Source organism: Palaemon carinicauda, chromosome 3, assembly GCF_036898095.1.
Source record: "Palaemon carinicauda isolate YSFRI2023 chromosome 3, ASM3689809v2, whole genome shotgun sequence".
NCBI lineage: Eukaryota > Metazoa > Arthropoda > Malacostraca > Decapoda > Palaemonidae > Palaemon > Palaemon carinicauda.
The window spans coordinates 21,979,827-22,004,400 of record NC_090727.1 but is presented as its reverse complement, the minus strand read 5'-3'; the positions used below and the strand labels follow the sequence as shown (position 1 = coordinate 22,004,400).

The window sequence follows — 24,574 nt, the reverse complement described above, 5'->3', positions numbered from 1 at the left end:
TATTAGGAAAAAAGGGGACGTAGTGGTAGATCATTCACCTACTATCGCATTAGCCGCTATAAAAGGACCCAACGTAAAAAAGTCCTCATAGCGAGTCTGAACATTCTTCAAATAATGGGATGCAAAAACAGACTTACTTCTCCAAAATGTTGTATCCATCAGACTTTGCAGAGAGCGGTTCTGTTTAAAGGCCACTGAAGTCGCTACCGCTCTGACTTCATGTGTCTTGACTTTGAGGAGCCTCTGATTCGACTCATCACACTGAGCATGAGCTTCTCGAATCAACAATCTAACGAAAAAAGACAAGGCATTCTTAGACATGGGCATCGAGGGTTTCCGGACTGCACACCACAGAGCGTCTGAGTTACCTCTCAGATTCTTAGTTCTGTCCACATAAAACCGTAGAGCTCTAACTGGACAGAGAACCCTTTCCAATTCACCGCCAGCCAAATCAGAAAGGTTAGAAATCTCGAAGGATTTGGGCCATGGTCGAGAAGGGTTTTCGTTCTTGGCCAGGAACCCCAGTTGCAAAGAACAAATGGCTTTCCCATTCCGAAAACCAATGTTCTTGCTTAAAGCGTGAACTTCACTAACTCTTTTCGCAGTGGCGAGGGTAACTAGAAAAAGGGTTTTCAAGGTTAAGTCCTTAAATGAAGCCGAGTGTAAAGGCTCAAATCTGTCACTCATGAGAAATTTAAGGACAACATCCAAATTCCAGGCGATGGGAGCTGTTTGAATCTTCTTGGTCGTATCACAAAAGACCTAAGTAAATCTCGTAGATCTTTATTATTAGAAAGGTCTAGGTTCCTGTGTCGAAAAACCGTCGCCAACATACTCCTGTAACCTTTAATAGTCGATGACGAGAAGTTATGCTTAACTTTAAGGTCCAAGAAAAAATCTGCTATTTGGGAAAGCGATGTACTGGAAGAGGAAATCGCGTTAGTTCTACACCATTCCCTGAACAACTCCCACTTGGACTGATACACCTTGATGGTTGAAGACCTTCTTGCCCTTGCAATTGCCTTGGCTGCCTTCTTCGAAAATCCTCTAGCTCTAGCGAGTTTTTCGATAGTCTGAAGGCAGTCAGACGTAGAGCTCGGAGGTTTTGATGATTTCGGGCCAAGTGAGGTTGTCTGAGAAGATCGGGTCTCATGGGAAGGCTTCTCGGAACATCCACCATCCATTCCAGTACCTCTGGAAACCAGCTCCTTGACGGCCAGAACGGAGCTATCAGTGTCATTCTGGTCTCCTCGTGTGAAATGAACTTCTGAATCACTTTGTAAAGGATCTTGAACGGAGGGAAAGCATAAACCTCCATGTGTGACCAGTTCATCAGAAAAGCGTCTATGTGTAAAGCTTCGGGGTCTGGAACCGGAGACCAGTAACACTCTAGCCGTTTGGTCTTCGCGGTGGCAAAGAGATCCACGAGAGGTCGACCCCATAACCGCCACAGACTCTTGCAGATGTCCGGGTGCAGAATCCATTCTGTGGAGAGAACCTGACCTTTCCTGCTGAGTCTGTCTGCGCTCACATTGTTGACCCCCTGGATGAACCGCGTCAAAAGAGTCACCTTCCTTTCCTCCGCCCAGATGAGGAGCAGTCTTGCAATCTCGAACAGAGGCCAAGAGTGGGTCCCGCCTTGTTTCACAATATAGGCCAGAGCTGTCGTGCTGTCCGCATTGACTTGGACCACCTTGCCCCTGATCTGCTTTTCGAAGCCGATGAGAGCTAGATGAATAGCTAAAAGCTCTTTTTGATTGATGTGGAGAGAGGTTTGCTCCACCGTCCAAGTCCCCGAAAGTTCCTGCTTCTCTAGAGTGGCTCCCCACCCCGAATTGGAGGCGTCGCAACACAACACGAGGTCTGGGTTCCTCTGAAGTAAAGACAAGCCTTCTTTCAGTCTGGGCTCGTTGTTCCACCATTGAAGATGAGACTTGATGGGAGTCGAGATGGGAATGCAATCCCTGTCGAGGCTGTCCCCTTTCTTCCAATGGCGGTTGAGATGAAACTGAAGAGGACGCAAGTACAACCTCCCCAGGGTCACGAACTTCTCTAACGACGAGAGAGTCCCCAGAAGACTCATCCAATCTCTGACGGAGCAAAGATCTCTCTTCAGGAACGTTTGGACTTTTAGGAGGGCTGCTTGGATTCTCACCGACGACGGAAAAGCCCGAAAACTCCGACTGTGAATCTCCATCCCCAAATAAAGAATCTCCTGGGATGGAATGAGTTGTGATTTTTCCGAGCTCACCAGGAGACCCAGTTCTCTGGAGAGATCCAAAGTCATCTTGAGGTCCTTCAAACAACAATCGGCTGAGGAGGCTCTTATCAGCCAATCGTCCAGATACAGAGAGGCCCTGATTCCCCTCGAATGCAGCATGCTTGCCACGTTCAGCATGATCTTGGTGAACAATAGAGGAGCCGTGCAGAGTCCGAAACAAAGAGCCCTGAACTGGAAGACCTTGTTTCCGTCCATGAACCTCAGATAACGTCTGCAGCTGGGATGAATCGGAAGGTGGAAATAGGCATCCTGAAGATCTAAAGAGACCATCCAATCGTCCTTCCTCACAGCTGCCAGAACTGTTTTCTGAGTCTCCATAATGAACGTCGAGTTCTGGACGTAACCATTTAGCACACTTACGTCCAGAACCGGTCTCCACCCCCCGGAACTCTTGGGTACTAGAAAAAGGCGGTTGTAAAACCCCGGAGACGTAACATCCTGCACTTCCTCTATTGCTTGTTTCTCTAATAAAAGAGACGTCTGTAGAAGCATGGCTTGCTTCTTGGGACCCCTCTGTATTTGGGCGAAAGATCCACTGGATCCGTGACTAAAGGAGGATTGGTCAGGAAGGGGATCTTGTAGCTTTCCTTTAACACCTGGACGGACCAGGGGTCCGCTCCATTCCTCTCCCAAGCCTCCCAAAAGTGAGTCAACCTGGCCCCCACTGCTGTCTGAAGGAGAGGGCAGTCAGACTTTACCTCGGCCGGACTTGCCCCCTCTGCCTCTAGGCTTCCTTCCTTCTGGTTTAAAAGAGCCTCTTCCAGAGGGCTTCCCACGAAAGGACTGAGGTCGAAACCCAGAAGAAGATTCCTTAGGTTTACGAGAGGAGAATGACGGAGGCAAAACTTTCCTAGTCGAATGAGTAACTAAGTCATGTGTGGCCTTCTGCGTGAGAGCAGTAGCCACCTCGCCAACCAATTCCTGAGGAAATAAGGAATTAGACAAAGGTGCGAAAAGAAGGCCCGTTTTCTGATAGGGAGACACTCCTGCGGAGAGGAAAGAGCACATCGTGGCCCTTTTCTTGAGAATTCCAGCTGTAAACAAGGCAGCAAGTTCGTTGGAGCCATCCCTCACACCTTTGTCCAAGCAGGACATCAAATGAACCAAACCACTAGTGTCCGTTTCCGTCATATCAGAGACCCTCTTACTCAAAGCCCCCAAAGCCCAGTCCAAAAAATTAAAAACTTCGAAGGCCCTGAAAAGACCTTTAAGCAAATGGTCGAACTCTGGAATGGACCACCAAATCTTCGTCTTCCTTAAGGCAAGACGACGAGAAGCATCTACCAAACTTGAAAAATCCCCTTGAGCAGAAGAAGGAAAACTCAAGCCCAACACTTCACCAGTCTCGTACCACACACTAGATTTAGAGGCTAACCTAGCGGGAGGAAAGGCAAAGGCCGTCTTGCCAAAAGATTTCTTGGAGTCCAACCAAGAACCCATTAACTTCAAGGCCCGCTTAGAGGATCGAGAAAGAACCATCTTGGTATAAACTGGAACCTTAGTAGCTATACCTAAGATGAATTCAGAAGGCGGAGAACGAGGGGCCACAGGGGTAAAAGAATCCGGGAAAATTCCAGTCAGAATAAGCATAAACTTGCGAAGGTCCACAGCATGCTGATAATGCTTCTCCTCCTCATTCTCAGAGACATCCTCAATAGGATTATCCTCATCCGACTTTTCCTCTGGTTCGTCTTCTGGCAGTGCAGCAACAGCCGCAGCCTGAACCGAAGGAACAACGTCTGGATGGGATTGCCTGTCAAGGCCAACATCTGTGTCAATTTGATGGGGAGAAGTAGAAGTGGATTGATGCGAAACACGGACGTGTAGACGATCATCCTCAACCAACAACTGCCTAGACCGCTTAGAATCCGACTGCTGTTGAACAGAAGAACGCTTGAAATCAGAAGGTAACTGTTGAAGATCGCCGCGAGGTCGCGTAAAGTCCGAGGACTGTTGCTGCGAACGATCAAAGTAGTCAGGATGTCGACGCTGCAAACCAATGTTTTGACGCGACGCGTCCAAAAGTTGTTGCCGCGGGCGATCCACTACTTCAAATTGTTGACGCGTCTCGTCCACTTGTCGACGCCGATGTTCTTCCCCGCGACCAGAATACGAAAACTGGTCAACCAAAACTCTCTGACGCGACTCATCAAAATCAACCTGGCGTTGAACACTATGACTGGGAGACCGCCTAAGTGATAACTCGTCAAGACCAGATACCATCGAACGTTTGTGCGATAACTGGTCTGACATCGAACGCCCAGACACAACGCCAACACCTGGTTGATAAGAATCCATCAACGACGAGAGTTGTTCCTTCATAGACAAAAGCGCAGACCATTTTGGATCAACAGAACTCCTAGAAGGAAGATTCGCACCAACGTCACCACGCATTTCGGGGAAGAAAGCCAATCCGATGGAAGAGGGGGTGCATGAATAGTAACAAGGTCCGAATCGGAAGGAATCATATCCACACGAACACGGTGATCTGAACGTTTGGCCGGAGTGCAAGCGCTGGGAGAACGAAACGTTCCGGTGAACCCCACGAACTACATCCTGGACGCACAGGCGATTCTCGACGCTGTGAATCAACATGGGTTCGTTTAAGCGGTCTCGACGCTCGACGCCAGATCTCACTCCCCGACCCTTCATCGGAAGACGGGGATAACGCATGAACCTCACCTTTCCTACGATGACAAAATTTACCCCTACATTTTACACAAATAGAATGAGGATCAATAGATCCTTTAGGAAGTTGTGTACGACAACCCTCACTAACACACCTACGCTGAGCAGGGGAGGAGTCGGCCATTTTTAAAGCTAACGTGAGAGACCGACAAGCAAAAAGTAAGGGAAAAAGCAATAAAGAAAATCTCAAACAAAAAGATTTCAAGATAAGAACCAAGGAAAATTAATCAACGATAGCTTAAACTCAAAAAAGAACGTTGTACAACCAAGAGACAAAATAGCAGTAAACATGTCCTTCATAGTAGGTTCCTGATCTACCACCACAGGGGAAGGAACAGGATTAGGAACAGGTAAATTAGGTAAGGTTCTATCCACAGATCGGGAAGAACTACGCCTAACTCTATCTCTCTCTAGTCTCCTAACATAACGATCGAAAGTAACAAAATCATCATTAGTTAAGGAAAGACACTCATTACACCTATCATCTAATGAACAAAATTTATCAACACTTGTCACAACACCGAGAGAGTCACGATTCTTCGGTACTACATCAGACACTGAAACACTTTCCACAGTTCCGATAGGCTCACGGTTTTTCAATACCTTTAACTCGGAAAAGATAGTATTTCTATCGGCTGCTAAGGACTCAACTTTCACCAAACAACTTCCCAAGAGAGTAAAAACACGAGAGCGAACTTCTATATGTCAGTCAGCTATGACGGCAGAGAGAAGAACTGGAGTTGGTGTGTAGTTCCACCTGTTCTACCGCTAGGGTGCGGTTGGTACACCTGGCGTATCTTCGATAGCGCGAGATTTGAATTTCTGCCCTGGCGTCAGGGACTTCAGCTCTTTTATATAACCAGCGGGTAAGTTTTATATTTAAAACAGACATTTTGGGCTGGTCAATCAGTTAGCTCCCCATTGCAATAACTGTTGTCATAACACTACAGGCATCATGGTAAAACATGCCGGTCATAAGCCCGGATAAATAGGGAGGGTCGAGTGAAGGGTTAATACCCCTATCTGGGAAAAAATCTATGGTTACTGAAACTCAAGAAAGACGTATACTGGATGGATCTGATGACGACCTGTAAGGAATTGGACAAACACCCTAAAAAACTCCTATAAAACTTTGAGCATGGAATGTCAAAAGCTTGTACAGACTGGATATGGTAAAATTATTATTCAGGAATTAAAAAAATCACAAAATGGATTTAGGTATCCTGCAAGAGACAAGATGGACAGAATAATGACAATTCATTATTGATAAATATTTCGATATTAACAAAATTGATTTTGGTATCCTGCAAGAAACAAGAAGGACAGGATATGGAGAATCCATTATTGATAAATATTCCATTATATATTGTATATTGGAAGGACAGATAATCTCCATCAACAAGGAGTGGCAATAAGGATGTCAGCAAAAGTGAGAAAATCTATGATAGATTTCAAGGCAATCGATGAAGTTTCCGAAACTCTCAGCCACCAAGGCCGAGCAGATGTTGCAGTCCTTAGGGTCTCAACACCGCAAGGTTTTGGTGGTAACAACGCAGGCGGCATGAGACCTGCACATGGTGTGACCGCAAAAGTTCCTACTCTTGCTGTTACAGTACATCACACCGCACTCCATTTTCTGCTCCTCCTTTCCAGAGGCAGAAGATGCTGGAGAATGCATAATAAATCCTCAAAAATAGTGATCTAGAGCACTAGAAAAGCAGGGAGAAACACCATGCGAAAGCGCTACTGAAATAGGAATGAGCGCCATCTTGGAGCCCTGTAATAGTAGGGGAGGAAGGGTAACCTTGATAACGGCTCCCCTTCAATTTCGCCACTCTTCCCCCTCAAAGGGAAAACGCTATTCGGGGTGAAGATTTCCGTGTGTCGTATCAAGATATACGTCCCCTGATATTATGCGATATGCTTAAGAAAAATTTTAAGGATACTCGCGCTAGGAGTTAGAATTCTGGAGACCTAAAAGTCAAATCTCTGGGAGTATCACTGTAGTCAAATATCCCTTAGAAAGCTGTCTATAGGAAGCTTCTATCAGGACGACATGGCCATCTCACCCAAAAATAGATTTTTCGCTTTGCTTAAAAATCCGTTAATTTAACAATTGGTCTACATGCACCGACATAAGATTCCCCTGATAATGAAAAGGTTACATTTTATGATGAACTGTAAGGTATCATTTATCAAATGCAAAAAACACGACATCATAGTTGCAGGTGATCTAAGTGCCAAAGTGGGTTTGGAAACTCAAGCATTTGCTACAGCAATTGGTAAAGAGAACCTTGATAATGAATCCAATAATAATTGAAATACATTAGCCTCATTTGCACTTACCAAAAGTCAGAAAATTATATTATAAAATATTGGTTAATCCTACCATTAGCAATACACGATTCACATCCCCAAACTGAATTGTTTGAAAAAATGCAACACCCCTCAATGTGGCAATTTCTTTATACATACATACATATACCCAGGCACTTCCCCCAATTTTGGGGGGTAGCCTAATGTAAAAAATAGAAAATACTTGGAATAGACTTCCAATGGATGTAGTGAACAGCAACACAATAAACAAGTTCAAGAATAAGTTAGACAAGATCTTAAGAACTCTAAATGCTTAAACTAAATCGCTCGACCAAAGAGCAAATGGAGTCTCCGCAGATAGACTAAAAAGTCTATGAGACATCCAAAATCCTTGTAACTCCTTATAACACTGTGGAGACACTGGCATAACAGTTTATATACTGTATATGACAATGGGTAATTTACCAACAACTACAGATATATTTTTCAGTAATATTTCTTCATTCTATAACTGTATACTCTTTTAACTGCAAATACATGTATATCTATGGATCGTTACATTTGAAATAATGGTTTGAATTGAATTATCATAGGAGGAACTATCTTCCAATGTAAAGAGATACACAAGATCATTAGATAATAGAACACAAACACCAAATGTTTACTATATTCTTAAATTATTATCCTTCTTCCAGATAGTCTATTTGATTCATTTTTTTTTTCAGTTCTCTTGACAATTCCCATGACTACAACAGAGGCAGAATGCTGTTTTTCAACAATGAAACCATAAAAACTTTTCTAAGTACTATGAATTCGGATAGACTAAACGCACTTGCAACATTTTCCATGGAGAAAAAATTCCTGTTGTCATCCAGAGATCAAGAAAATAATTGATCTTTTCATTCAAATTAAAATAAAAAAAAATGAATTTAATTTTCAAATAAATGGATCAAGCTTAAACAGTAACAATTTAGGTTAAGTAATGAGCCGCCACTGCCCTAAGCATTCCAACACTAAATGAAAGACAACTTGGAGCACAGTTTAGAAACCTATCAATTAGCTACCAGGCATATGCATATGACTCACATAAAAGTTCCCAAAACATTTTAAAAGCAATTTAAGAGGACCATGAATGAAAATCAGATGCATAAGTCAGATCGCTATTGGAGGGGAGAGATTGTATGTCGGTTACATTTTCGGATAGCTGACGGCAAGTCTGCACTTGTAGAGACGGCTCTCATATCTTAAGCCTTCTTGTTGAATTGGTTGCTATCAACCGTACGGCCTCGTCACATTCTTCTGTTGACGTCGGCAGCACCTGAAAAAAAAATTTAGAGCGCTATAATTCGTCAAGACATAAACATTTCAAAAACTGTTGAACAAGTCCTAATAACACAAAGAATATATTGGATGACTATAATAGAAGATTGTTTAGCAGCTGTAAGGCTGGCCGGAGAAACAGGGCTCTTTACGAAACACTAGAAAGGGTTGTTTTAAATTCATTTGTATAATATGAGAAATTCAACCAAACACTATACAGTAGTTTTAATAAGTGAGGAGACTTAAGATGAGCCTTCAAGACAAATTAAACATGAGTTGGTTTCATGAAGTAGAAGTCATGATTGATTGAAATCTATTGTAAAACAAAATGGAAAAATAAAGATTATCTGAAGTAAGGTTACAGATTACTGTAAAACCTGATTGAGGAATGATCTTCCTAAAGAAATAGACAATTTCATTCTTACATCTACAACATATTACTATGCTAAATCGTAGAGTGAGGTTTCTACACCATAATTTAGAGGACTTATTTCCAAGCTGCTGTTCGTATGTGCCTTTAATTTTTACCGCACAGTACTGTACTTACCGATTTCTTTTCCCTTGAATCACCCTCTTCAAATGCAAGTACTTTATTCTACAAAGAGAGGCTTTACAATGTGCTGGTCATATTTGTTTGGGCCAAAATATGTTATTTTTATTAATAAAATAAATTTTTGAATATACTTACCCGGTGATCATATAAGCTGCAGCTCTGCTGCCCGACAGAAAAACCTACGGTCAAAATACGCCAGCGATCGCTATGCAGGTGGGGGTGTACATCAACAGCGCCATCTGTCGAGCAGGTACTTAGTACTCCAAGTAAACAAAGAACCAATTTTGTCCTCGGTCCACTGGGTCTCTATTGGGGAGGAAGGGAGGGTCCTTTAATATATGATCACCGGGTAAGTATATTCAAAAATTTATTTTATTAATAAAAATAACATTTTTCAATATTAAACTTAGCCGGTGATCATATAAGCTGATTCACACCCAGGGGGGTGGGTAGAGACCAGCATTACATGTTTACATTATTATGAGCTAAGTATTTTGTATTTCATTTTAGCAGTTATTCAAAATAACAAACATAAAATAAATAAGTACCTGGTAAGGAAGTCGACTTGAACAATTACTCTGCCTTTTTAAGTACGTCTTCCTTACTGAGCCTCGCGATCCTCTTAGGATGCTGAGCGACTCCTAGGAGCTGAAGTATCAAGGGTTGCAACCCATACTAAAGGACCTCATCAAAACCTCTAATCTAGGCGCTTCTCAAGAAAAGAATTTGACCACCCGCCAAATCAACCAGGATGCGAAAGGCTTCTTAGCCTTCCGGACAACCCAAAACACAACAATAAAAACATTTCAAGAGAAAGATTAAAAAAGGTTATGGAATTAGGGGAATGTAGTGGTTGAGCCCTCACCCACTACTGCACTCGCTGCTACGAATGGTCCCAGGATGTAGCAGTTCTCGTAAAGAGACTGGACATCTTTAAGATAAAAAGACGCGAACACTGACTTGCTTCTCCAATAGGTTGCGTCCATTATACTCTGCAGAGATCTGTTTTGTTTAAAGGCCACTGAAGTTGCGACAGCTCTAACTTCATGTGTCCTTACCTTCAGCAAAGCATGGTCTTCCTCATTCAGATGGGAATGAGCTTCTCGTATCAACAGTCTGATATAATAGGAAACTGCATTCTTTGACATAGGTAAAGAAGGTTTCTTAATAGCACACCATAAAGCTTCTGACTGTCCTCGTAAAGGTTTAGTTCGTCTTAAATAGAACTTAAGAGCTCTAACAGGGCATAAGACTTTTTCTAGTTCATTTCCAACCAAATTAGAAAGGCTTGGAATATCGAACGATTTCGGCCAAGGACGAGAAGGTAGTTCGTTTTTGGCTAGAAAACCAAGCTGTAAAGAACATGTAGCCGTTTCAGATGAAAATCCGATGTTCCTGCTGAAGGCGTGTATCTCACTGACTCTTTTAGCTGTTGCTAAGCAGACGAGGAAAAGAGTCTTTAAAGTGAGATCTTTAAAGGAGGCTGATTGTAGTGGCTCGAACCTTTCTGACATAAGGAATCTTAGCACCACGTCTAAATTCCAACCTGGTGTGGCCAAACGACGCTCCTTCGAGGTCTCAAAAGACTTAAGGAGGTCTTGTAGATCTTTGTTGTTGGAAAGATCTAAGCCTCTGTGACGGAAGACTGCTGCCAACATGCTTCTGTAACCTTTGATCGTGGGAGCTGAAAGAGATCTTTCCTTCCTCAGGTATAATAGGAAGTCAGCTATTTGGGTTACAGAGGTACTGGTTGAGGATACTGATACCGACTTGCACCAGCTTCGGAAGACTTCCCACTTCGACTGGTAGACTCTAAGAGTGGATGTCCTCCTTGCTCTAGCAATCGCCCTGGCTGCCTCCTTCGAAAAGCCTCTAGCTCTCGAGAGTCTTTCGATAGTCTGAAGGCAGTCAGACGAAGAGCGTGGAGGCTTGGGTGTACCTTCTTTACGTGTGGCTGACGTAGAAGGTCCACTCTTAGAGGAAGACTTCTGGGAACGTCCACCAGCCATTGCAGTACCTCGGTGAACCATTCTCTCGCGGGCCAGAGGGGAGCAACCAACGTCAACCTTGTCCCTTCGTGAGAGGCGAACTTCTGCAGTACCTTGTTGACAATCTTGAACGGGGGGAATGCATAAAGGTCTAGATGGGACCAATCCAGTAGAAAAGCATCTGTATGAACTGCTGCTGGGTCCGGGATTGGCGAGCAATAATTTGGGAGCCTCTTGGTCATCGAGGTTGCAAAGAGATCTATGGTAGGTTGGCCCCATGTGGCCCATAGTCTCTTGCACACATTCTTGTGAAGGGTCCATTCTGTTGGGATGATTTGACCCTTCCGACTGAGGCGGTCCGCCATGACATTCATGTTGCCTTGAATGAACCTCGTTACTAGAGACAGGTTTAGATCTCTTGACCAGGTGAGGAGGTCCCTTGCGATCTCGTACAACGTCATAGAATGGGTCCCTCCTTGCTTGGAGATGTACGCCAAGGCCGTGGTGTTGTCGGAGTTCACCTCCACCACCTTGCCTAGAAGGAGGGACTTGAAGCTTTTCAAGGCCAGATGAACTGCCAGTAGCTCCTTGCAATTGATATGTAACGTTCTTTGCTCCGAGTTCCAAGTGCCCGAGCATTCCCGACCGTCTAATGTCGCACCCCAGCCCGTGTCCGATGCGTCCGAGAAGAGAACGTGGTTGGGGGTCTGAACAGCCAGGGGCAGACCCTCTCTGAGGTTGATGTTGTCCCTCCACCAAGTCAGTGATGACTTCATCTTCTCGGAAATGGGGATCGAGACCGCTTCTAGTGTCTTGTCCTTTCTCCAGTGAACAGCTAGGTGAAATTGAAGGGGACGGAGGTGCAGTCTCCCTAACGCAATGAACTGGTCCAGTGATGAAAGCGTCCCTATCAGACTCATCCACTGTCTGACTGAACATCGGTCCTTCTTTAGCATGTTCTGGATGCATCCTTGGGCTTGACTTATTCTGGGGGCCGACGGAAAAGCCTGAAAAGCTTGACTGTGAATCTCCATCCCTAGGTACACTATAGTTTGGGATGGGACCAGTTGGGACTTTTCCATATTGACCAGGAGACCCAATTCCTTGGTCAGATCTAGAGTCCACTTTAGATTCTCCAGACAGCGACGACTAGACGAAGCTCTTAGAAGCCAGTCGTCCAAATAGAGGGAGGAATTTGGCAATATTCCTCATCAGTTTCGTAAAGACAAGAGGCGCCGTGCTTAGGCCAAAGCACAGGGCTTGAAATTGGTAGACAACCTTCCCGTAAACGAACCTTAGAAAAGGTTGGGAATCTGGGTGGATGGGGACGTGAAAGTAAGCGTCCTTGAGGTCTAAAGAGACCATCCAGTCTTCCTTCCTGACCGCTGCTAGAACAGACTTTGTCGTCTCCATGGCGAACGTCTGCTTTGTGACAAAGACATTCAGAGCACTGACGTCTAGCACCGGTCTCCACCCTCCTGTCTTCTTTACCACTAAGAAGAGACGGTTGTAGAAGCCCGGGGATTGATGGTCCCGGACTTTGACTACCGCTCCCTTTCCTAGTAAGAGAGACACCTCTTGCTTCAAAGCTAGTCTCTTGTCCTCCTCTCTGTACCTGGGAGAGAGGTCGATGGGAGTCGTTGCTAGAGGGGGCTTGCGCAAGAACGGTATCTTGTACCCTTCTCTGAGCAACTTCACAGATTGTGCATCTGCGCCCCTGTTCTCCCAGGACTGTCAGTAGTTCTTGAGTCTGGCTCCCACTGCTGTCTGAAGAAGGTGGCAGTCAGACTCTGCCTCTAAAGGACTTGGTACCTTTCTTCTTACTCCCACGTTTACCTTCGGCACGAGCACCTCCTCTGCTGGAGGCTCTGCCACGAAAGGGCGGAATAAATCTTGACGCTGGAGTATCCATCCTGGGTCTAGACACGGTAGGCAAAGGGGTGGCTTTGCGGGCAGATGACGCAACCAGGTCATGCGTGTCTTTTTGAATCAAGGAGGCAGCAATCTCCTTGATCAACTCCTCTGGGAAAAGGCACTTTGAGAGAGGAGCAAACATAAGTTCCGATCTCTGACATTGTGTTACTCCAGCTGACAAGAAGGAGCAAAGGTTTTCCCGTTTCTTGAGGACCCCGGAAACGAACGAAGCCGCAAGCTCACTGGAACCGTCCCGTATGGCCTTGTCCATGCAGGACATAACGAGCATGGAAGTTTCCTTGTCAGAAGGGGAGGTCTTCCTGCTCAACGCTCCCAAACACCAATCCAAAAAGTTAAAAACCTCGAAGGCTCTGAACACTCCTTTCATCAGATGGTCTAAGTCTGAAGGAGTCCAACAAATCTTGGAGCGTCTCATGGCTAGCCTGCGGGGAGAGTCTACTAGACTTGAGAAGTCGCCCTGGGCAGAGGCAGGAACTCCCAAGCCGAGAACTTCTCCCGTGGCATACCAGACGCTCGATCTGGAAGCGAGTTTCGCAGGGGGAAACAAGAACGCTGTCTTCCCAAGGTGCTTTTTGGACTGCATCCAATCTCCCAACACTCTTAAAGCTCTCTTGGACGAGCGGGCGAGGACGAGCTTCGTAAAGGCAGGCGTGGATGACTGCGTGCCTAAAGCGAACTCAGATGGAGGAGAGCGTGGGGCTGCAGAAACAAACTGATCAGGATACATCTCCTTGAACAGTGCAAGAACTTTCCTAAAGTCCAAGGAGGGAGGCGTGGTCTTGGGTTCGTCGATGTCCGTGTGCGGGTCGTCAAGGTGTGCAGCGTCGTCATCATCAGAGAGTCCATCATCTGAATACTGAGGAGGAACGGCAAAGGAGTAGGAATTGGCTGGTCAGCTGAGTCCGGGAGCACGGGTGCATGCGTGACTGCACTGGACGCAACGTCATGGAACTGTTGGCCAGTCTGTGAGCTGGCAACAACCATAGCAGCGCGGGGGCGCAAAGCGTCTACTCCTGACTGTCTAGTCTGCTGTGGGCGAGTAGTGGTAACCACACTGGGTTGCGGAGGTTGACGCGCAGCGTCAAAACAAAACAACTTAGGTTGTTGTTGTAACTCGCGAACGTCAACGGAGGGTTCCGTGCGTCGCTGAACGTCAACATGCGGCTGGCAGGGTACACTGCGCATGGGTGGCGGGACTCTCACAGCTGGAGTGCGGGAGAAGGTAGCCTCAGCGTCCACTGGACGCACAACCGTGGTTGGTTGTAGGCTAACGGGTGCAGCGTCAACCTTCTCCGCACGAAAGTCCTGCATTAAAGACGTTAACTGCGTCTGCATGGTCTGCAGCAAAGACCACTTAGGGTCTACAGTAGCAGGTGCGGCAACAGACGGTGTTACTGCCTGTTGCGGTACCGCTTTGCCTCTCTTAGGAGGTGTGCAGTCATCGGAAGACTGCAGCGAGTCCGAACTGACCCAGTGGCTACAACTGGGCCGTTGGACTTGCGCGGAAGGGACCGACTTGCGTTTAAGAGGCCGTGAGACCTTGGTCCATTGTTTCTTCCGAGAAACATCTTCCGCAGACGAGGAATAAATGGGCTCTCTCGTCTTCTTGTGGGTGGGGCGATCTTGGTAAGATACGTCCGAAACCACGGAGGGAACGTCTGTCCGCTGATTAAAGCCTGTCGAACCCTTTGGTCGTACGACATTGCTTCTCCCCTGGGCTTGGGAGCTTGCAAGAGGTCCCGGACTGGGAGGACGACAGGCACGAACAGACGAACCCTCAAGCGCAACACTAACACTTTCCACAACACTACCACTCACTTTGTCACTACCCACTGCACTCTTACCCTTCAACTCCATGACGTCTGCCATGAGTTGGTTACGGTCACTCGCCAATGACTCGACTCTCTCACCCAGAGCCTGGATGGCACGCATCATATCTGCCATCGAAGGTTGTTGAGTGCTAGAAGGGGGATCAGGAGCAACCACTACAGGGGAAGGAATAGGTTGTGGGGCATGGGGAGAGGAAATATCAACAGAGCGAGATGAACTTCTCCTGACTCTATCTCTCTCTAGCCTACGTGAATATTTCAGGAATTCGAGAAAATCGAATTCCGAAAGCCCAACGCATTCCTCACATCGATCTTCCAATTGACAGGTTTTACCCCGACAATTGGAACAAACGGTGTGCGGATCGATAGAGGCCTTCGGAAGATGCCTTGAACAGTCCCTAGCACTACACTTTCTGTATTTAGGGACTTGAGAAGGGTCAGCCATCTTGAATTAGTCAAAGGGGAATTCAAAATCTATCCAAGTCGTCAACAAATAATCCAAAAATCAATAAAAGAATGCAAGGATGTATTGAAGATAACCTCTGCAAAGCGAAAGCTAATAACTAGAAATGTGTACTTCACCAAAATCTGTGAAAACCAATCCAGTAAGCAACAGCGAATTTAGTAGGTCTTGCCGGTGGCACGACAGAGAGAAAATTGGTTCTTTGTTTACTTGGAGTACTAAGTACCTGCTCGACAGATGGCGCTGTTGATGTACACCCCCACCTGCATAGTGATCGCTGGCGTATTTTGACCGTAGGTTTTTCTGTCGGGCAGCAGAGCTGCAGCTTATATAATCACCGGCTAAGTTTAATATTGAAAAATATACAATCATATAACACCCATGATTTGTACAATTCTGAAGAAAAAAAAAAAGGGGAAGAGATCAAATCAATTAAGTGTTGTGCATTGACAAAACAACAGCCATACATTTTTTATATCAGTGAAAAGGTGCTGCTTATCAGCATCAATGAAATGCAGTTAGGAGGAGATTTGATTACTGTAAACAATATTTGTGAAAAATCAAAAGTAATGTCTGCTGACATTTTGAAAAGCAAACCAATGTTTTTTAGAAGATGACCAGGAGGATCTACAATACAGCAGAAGAGGCAATTCCTGGTCACAAACCCACTAAGGACAGCCTAATCCTGCTGTTCTGAGCTAACGCTAACGGGGACTGCAAAATCAACCCTCTCCTAGTGCATAACTAGAATCCACGGACCTCTGAGAAGTACGAGGTGCAAAGACGCAATTGAACGTTATTTGTGGGGTCAAATAACAAGGCTTGGGTGACTCTTATTTTCTTAGTGCAATGGGTCTTTGAGGTCAAAAAGTACCTTAAGGAGAAGAACCTCCTACTCCAAGCCTTGTTACTAATGGAAAATGCTACGGCCCATCCTTCATCCATTAAAGACGACATAACGGAGGACATCAAATTCCTTCCGTCCAGCACCACTTCAAAATCCAATCCATGGACTAAGAAGTGATCTCAAACAAAAGATATGTTCGCTGTACAATATGTGTACTTACAGACATGAGGAACACACCAAGAGAATTTCCTTTATTTCTTCAGATCTTTGCTCAGACAGCATCTATAAAGTTTACTACGCTTCCAGAGGGCTAAAATCACTGCAATATCTTTGATCAGACAGCCCAAATAAATTGGGAAAAATTGTATTAATTTATGAGCTCAATCCTAGAACAAATTAAACTCATAAACCATGTTACAACTGTATACTAAAACTAGCAAAATATTTATCCATTTCCTCTAACATTTTGCAAACAAATTCTACAGCACTAACCTTGTACATGAGACAGGGATTCCTTAGTGCTCAGGTAATCGGAAGTTATGCTATTGATGTCCCGCGATGCTTCTGACAGCCATTCCTGGAGTTCTTCCAACAGCCATGCGGAGGTCTGAACGTTCACTTTCAAAATTCTGTGTTTTCAGAATAACTACCAGGCATAGAGGTGAAAGCGCAGGACAGGGCCTAGGAGATGGATATGTACTGATCTATCGTGGAGTAGATGCAGGAATCAGAAAACATGGTGTTGCTATGATCGTAGGACCCAGACTTGCCCCCATATACAAAAAGTACAATTGATCAGCGAAAGACTTATTAGTTGCACATTTAGAGTAAAGAACACAAATTATAATGTCTTTCAGATTTATGCACCACAGCAAGGCCATACACAAGAGGAAAAAGATACTTTTATGGAACTTTTAGAATTACATTTGGAGGGACAGCCAGAAGGCATCAACCTACTACTAGGAGATTTTAATGCACGGATTGGCTGTGAGAGAAGAGGGATAGAGAATGTAATAGGCCCATTTGGAGAGGAAACAAGAAACGTTGAAGGAGAAAACCTAATATTTTTTTGCATAAGAAATCACCTAATGATCATGAATGGATTCTTTAAACATGACAAATTCGTAGATAATTTGTATTTTTCCTAACTATACAAACCTATAATCATGCCTAGGTATACCAGTCTTTGAGTGGGAAGCAGTGAAGACTTCTCGAGATTTACCATGATTTCCACCTGCTTGGGTCTGGAGTCGTGACGCTTCCTCCCGCTGCTCGTCCGTTGGTAAACTCAGGTTCGGCGTGTAGTCCTTAGGATGTTCCTCCGCTTCAAACATCCAGGCGTGCTGAGTTCCAAGAATGGAGATGCAGAGTTCCATTAATCAGAAAATAATGTTTTTACGTTGATCACGCTGACATGTCTCTTTTTACAGTTTATTTAAGAAAGATCTATTTTAATGTTACTGTTCTTAAAATGTTATATTAATTGTTCATTACTTCTATGCTATTTCTTCCTATTGGAGCCTTTGCAGGGCTTATAGCATCCTGCTTTTCCAATTAGGGTTGTAGCCTAGCTAGTAATAATAATAATAATAATAATAAAAATGACGACGTTACGATTATCATTCACAATGATGAAATACTCTTATGGAGTAGAGAGCATGAAAAATTGCATATGAAAAGCAAAATTAAAATAAAAAGTCTTTAAAGTAATCTGTATTATCCCTAACTAGACAAACCATTGTTCTTTGATAAGGAGACTCATCCTCATGAGGGGAAGAAGTCCCTATAACCATAACTGGCCGATTCACTTTCCCGGGATTTGTCAAAGCACTTGGTCCTGTGAAGGAGCAGATTTGGTGCATCCTGTGATGCTCCTAACAGCCTGGGCAAGATGACGTCCCAGGTGTTAGGTTAGGTTTCTACCTAGTGATTGGCAGACAGTCAAGAATGAACCCATATCTGTGTTCGTAATATTAGGCTTGCAGTTAATTCTATTAGTCAGGCCTTCTCCATCATTAGGTTCAATACTACACAGTATTCTAGAAGTTTTATTTCACCCGTGACCAAGTTGTGGAATGATCTTCCTAATTGGGTGGTTGAATCAATGGAACTTGAAAAGTTCTAATTTGTAGCAAGTGTTTTAATGTTGAACAGGATGATAAAAGTCTTTTTATAGTTTATATATGAAATATATTTTAATGTTATTATTTTTTAAATATTCTATTTTAATTGTTCATTACTTCTTATATCATTTATTTACTTCCTTATTTCCTTTACTCACTGGGCTATTTTTGCTTGTTGGAGCCCTTGGGCTTATAGCATCTTGCTTTTACAACTAGGGTTGTAGTTTAGCTAGTAATAATAATAATAATAAAGATTATATGTTGTCTGAATGTACAGCACTCTCATTTATGAGAAGTGGGTTTGTATACTCTCTCTCCATCCTCGCCCTCATCTGGGATGATGTTGGAAATACTTCTGAACAAAACTCATCTAAAAGAAAAGTGGCTTGATTCTGATGCTCAAATACATACAGCACATAACGACAAGAACGCTGCACTCCAAGGGAGAAGAAAAAGATGACGAGAGGAAAGCCAATCATGCTTACCGTTTTTCCTGATATCAAAAAGTCTCTAGGTAATATTTGGCAACATTACTGGAATTCTGTTGATCAGAATAAGATGAAGATCTCAAATGCAATACTATACCTCCATGGAAATAGATTAACTTCCCTCTGTTGCCTTAAAATTGGGCGCACACTTTGAACATACGAGTTCCTGAAGACTGGCAGGTGTCAGCCATTGTGTTATAATTGCACAGTTCCCCTGACTGTTAGGCATTTACTTAATGAAGGTCCCATTCTTGTGGATATTGGAGAACAATTTCTCTCTGAAGCTCATAATGAGGATGGTAGGTAAATCCTCAACAAAATTCTTGTAAGATATGTTCTATGTGATTCCAGTGGCATTTTTATATTCGTATTGGAAACTGACCATCTTATTCATTTTTTAGTATATTAAATTTTAAATGTTTTGTTAAGTTATTCATTTATTTCTCCTGTTTTATCTTACGTTATTAATTCTTCATTAAGCACACTCCAGTCAGCACCAATGATCACTAATGTCATGATGCCAGATAATTACTATTCATTCATTCATACCTCTCGCTCTAGACTTACGTCGCGACAGCTGACACGAGATGATTCTCCTCCCCGAGGGAGCTAGATTTATTATAGAGCCTGTTGAAAAACTACCAATTAATCAAGGGTAAAGATATTCAAGGATTATGAGGGTATTCTCCAAATGATAGTAGGAGATGACGGTTGTCTGTTATCTCCAGACTGCTGCTTTCAAGTCCTGCACTGAAAGCTACGGCTGATCCGAAACCCATGGATTTGTGCGTTCGTAGAGTCATTTAGTCTGCCTATCCGTGACATTAATTCTCATTGCAAATTGTATTGCACTGCAACCAATAATTAGAATTTTATTTGATGGCTGGATAAAATTGAAGCATGGTAGGAACTGAAGAAGGTGGACAGCTTGGTGTGCAGAAGTACAAGCGATTGTCTGGAATTTAGGAAACAAAGAGCAATATTTCACATGTTGTACCAGCTATGTGGATCAATAGAATTTTTTGTTTTTTCGAATGTACATTTCCAAATCAATGCTAATGATAACAATATCATTTCTTTAGGATCTAGCGCCACATTTCATTGATTTTTCCTAAAGATTCAATCTAAGCTATCAGAGTATCTGTTGACTATGTACATTCAGCGCCTTTATTGATGCCAATTGCTTAGCATTCTTCCTTATACTTTTTGCTCATTCTCCTTGGTCCCTTGTCACTTATACATTCAACTTCTTCAACATTACAGTACTCACATAAAGCCACGTAGATGAACCAGGCGAAGTTCTAAGCTTCGGTGACCTTTACTTCTTACTCGGAGTGGCAGGCGTCACATTTGAAGGGTAGCTACGAGATAAAGAAGGCCCCAGGAACAGGTGAAGTGTAGTGGGAAGGATCCTTTGTTGCAACATGCAAGGACATGACGAGGGGCACAGCATTCACGTCTCTCCTTTAAAGGCGGTACAGCCATAGAAGAGGGCGCAGGAAGGGAAGATGTCCGAGTCCAAGTGGCATGTAACACCTAAAGAAACTTCTTGACCTACAGGGCACCATCAATACCTTTAGAAGGCAACAACTTACAAAGATCAGTCGTTGCGATGGTACACTAATGGTACTGTATGAAGCAAAGGGGTATTAATTTTGCTAAGAGAATGCAATACTTGTCTAAATCAAAACAATCCCTGTGTGCATGGCAGGGTTTCACTTCCTCTTACTAATTCCTCACAAAAACCTAGCCATGAAGGAAGTTGAAGATGCAGTGAAGAAGGTACTAAAGAACTTCTTTAGCACCAGCCTGGACGTTGCCACCCTTATCCTGAACCCCTCTTAGATTTCTTCCTCTCCTTTGAGAATTCTCCCCACTGAAGAGGAGGAAAATCCCTAAAATAATCACAGGGATATTAATGTGTGCAGTCATACCCCTCTGCAAAAGCTAATAAGTCGGGATCCATATCTGGCTATCATTATCATTAATTCATAAGCTAAAACCCTAGTTGGAAAAGCAGGATGCAACAAGATCAGGGGTTCCAACAGGGAAATTAGTTCAGTGAGGAAAGGAAATAAACAAAAATAAAATATTTTATGAGGAGCAACAACATTAAAATAGATATCTCCTATATAAACTATAAAAAACTTGACAAAACAAGAGGAAGAAAAACAAGATAGAACAGTGTGCCCGAGTACCCTCAAGCAAGAGAACTCCAACCCAAGACAGTGGAAGACCATGGTACAGAGGCTATGACACTACCCAAGACTATAGAGCAATGGTTTGATTTTGGAGTGTCCTTCTCCTAGAGGAGCTGCTTACCATAGCTAAAGAGCCTCTTCTACCCATACAAAAAGTAAAGTGGCCACTGAACAATTACAGTGTAGTAAGAATTGTCTGGTAATTTCAGTGTTGTTAAGTGTATGAGGACAGAGGAGAATATGTAAAGAACAGGCCAGACTATTCGGTTTGTTAGTGTGTTGGTAAAGGGAGAATGAACCGAAACCAGAGAGAAGGATCCAATGTACTACTCATGTACCAGCCACAATTATGGCCCAGACAAAGCCGCACGTCTGCCCATTGAAACGCCATAATCAACAAAAAACACAATCAACACAAACACTCTGGAAAGCAAAAGAAAAAAGCACTAAACAGCCCAACAAGAGATGCAGGTAATTAAGACAGTACAGCACCGCAGCCGAAGTGAAAGTGAGGGTCCCTCCCCTTATCGGGATAGGCCTCTATGCCCGCCTCATTAAAAGTTTATCTGTTTTTCAAACTTCACTGAAGTTATACTTCTGATAAAGGACAAAGGTTTTTATTATGTGCAGGAACATGACTGATATATCCTCTCCAGAATTTACCTGACCCAAAAAAAGAAAAACAGCTGCGCTCACTCACCTTCAACCTGAATTTGGCTTCATTCTCCTTCCTTAGTGTTCAAAACTCTCGTTGTCTTAGCTCGTGGGAATTGAGAAACTCGTCCAGGGACATCTTCACCACATCCACGTTGTCGTCGTCCTTACTTTCCGCATTTTCCTTTGCATCCCGGGACGACTTGGGCGATCCTTCCCGACCGCCTATGAGCGGCGTCGCGTCACCCGTGTTCGACAGCGGGGTCTCGAAGGTGGCCGGGTTGTCCTCAACGTTTCGGAACGAAGACGAGTCCCCGTTGGAGTACTTGATGTAGAACTACCTCAGCTTGAGGATGTCGTTGGCTTCTTTGGCTTCGAGGTATTCCACTCTTTCAAATTTTCCAGATCAGGAAAGAAGTCTCTCTCGATGATCTGCTCTACTTCCTGGAAGCAAACAAATAATTAATATCTGAACTGGAAGTCCTATTTATACCTTCATAACTGTAGATGACAGTACTATACACAAAGTCCTCAACTTAGAAACTAAATAGGTTCCAAGAAGCTGTTTGAAAGTTAAATTTTTAAAAATTTGGCTTCACCCAACTCGCATGGCTATGATTTTCAGCTCAAAAACTCAACAAATGGTAAAATTTCATACTGAAAATGTCTTCTTGCTTACTGCATCAAATTATAAATTGTTTTACTACAGTATTTCATTATGGACTTTGGATACAATATCTGAGATAAACAATTTCAGTTGGATTTGTATTTCTATCTCTGAATGTTTACACGTGTTTGCAAGTCAAATACCTTCTACAGTACTTACGTTCACAAAAGTGTCTTCGTCTAACACTTTTTTTCCTCTTCCTCGGAGGAGGCACGCCGGGTTTTTTAAAGACGCTGTTGTCGGTTTCTGAAACCACCAAGACCCCTGCCGAAGACGGTCGTGAATCTAGCTGGCTCATTGTGGGATTTGTTCTGAAACGACGGGACATTCATTAACTTACGTGGCAACTTGTTAACCCCTTTACCCCTTAAAGGACATACTGGTACCCCTTTACCCCTTGGACGTACCGGTACGTCCTTGCAAAAAACTGCTATTTTTTTTTTTTTTGCATATTTTTTATAATTTTTTGAGAAACTTTAGGCATTTTTCAAGAGAATGAGACCAACCTGACCTTTCTATGATGAAAATTAAGTCTGTTAGAGCAATTTAAAAAGAAAAATACCACAAAATGTGCTTGAAAAAAGATAACCCCTTGGGGGTTAAGGGTTGGAAAGTTCCAAATAGCCTAGGGGTAAAAGGGTTAATTATTATCATTTTAATCCTGTATATTCAAGGTTATGGTTTTTTATAACATCGATTAAAAAAAAAATTGCTATCTATTGCCAATTAATCTATTCTGGCTAATTAATTCTTATTTATCATTACTATTATTGCTGTTGTTGATCACAAATAAGATCTTTTCTTAGAACTCCCTCTGAAAACCCTCATCGTAATAATAACCGCTTCATTCTACCAAATGAACCACATACTTTATAACTGGTTAACACATACTCGATGCATTTCTGACCATTATCGCAAGTGAAAAGCACTCATTCGTCGTCTATAAACTTTCTGCTCAAAGCGAAAATCTTACGCATATATATTCAGTGGACGAGGGTTTGCATACATGCAGAAAAAAATTATATTTCACTAAACATAACTCTTTGTTGGAGAGCAATTCTATAAAAATACTTAAATAACAATGTGGGTAGTTTGTAGAATAGCATGTGCACCCCTTAATTACTTAAATAAGAGGTAATTGGATGTTTTTTGTACAATAACAGATGCACACGATGATTACTCAAATCAGATGTAATTGTAAATGGTTAGTAGAATGCCGGACACATCCACTAACTACTAAAATTGTAGGCAATTTGGAGTTATTTGTAGAATGGCGGCCACACACATTAATTACACAAATTAAATGTAATAGTAAATGGTTTGTAGGGTAGCACACACAACAGCTAAATTACTCAAACTAGAGGTAATTCATATTTGTTTGTAGAATGACGGACGCGCACATTAATTACACAAATTACAAGTAATAGAGTGTTTGTAAAATAGCGGATGCACATTAATTACACAAATATTGGGTAATTGGCAGTTTATAGGAGGGTTATTTAACAATGTTATATGAAACCACCTTAGCTAAGGGTAGGTACTGATGCATATCTCTTTGCGGGAAGAAATTCCTATTTTCTGCGCCCGCGGGAGGATCTGGCCGCTGATCTGCAAAGGCTCCCTTACCACCAATAGAAAATTGAAGTTCGGCCTACACGGTTAGGCCTACCCTAGCCTAATCAATGCCTAGATCAAGTAATAAAGCTTCAAAGAATAATTAACACCATTATTCGCCTTGAACCTAACTTACAGTAGGCTATAGGGCCATACCACATTACCGAACTAGCCTACTGTGCAGGCCAGCAGGCTTACGGTAGGCAATGCAGGATTTCTCACACAACTAGGTATTAAACAAAATATATTCAATTATATATAAATAAAACTAATTATCTTAGTTTTTTAAACATATTTTTGGAGACGTAGTCTACCTTAGGCTAAGTTTCCTTTCGCGATATCGTACGTTATTTTACGATATTTGCTTATTCAAAGATAATAAATGCCTATATATACGATAATATCGTATTATACAATAATATAATTAAATTATTTTACCTTAAAATGGCGTAAATATTAAAATATGTATAATCACGTGTTGAGTTCAACTTTGTTTACATTTCCTGTACTTCTTCTTCTTCTTCTTCTTCCATTTTAGTAGGAGATCTGGCCACTTCTTACTCCGCAAAATAAGTTTGCGGCCACTCTATCTCTCTATAGATAGGTG

At 43.0% G+C, this 24,574-nt stretch overlaps 1 protein-coding gene across 1 annotated transcript in view; it reads left to right on the top strand.

The window, feature by feature from the left end:
• The window catches only part of LOC137638212 (splicing factor ESS-2 homolog), a 322,644-nt gene that overhangs the window by 42,618 nt on the left and 255,452 nt on the right, over positions 1 to 24,574 (top strand). The window lies entirely within an intron of this gene.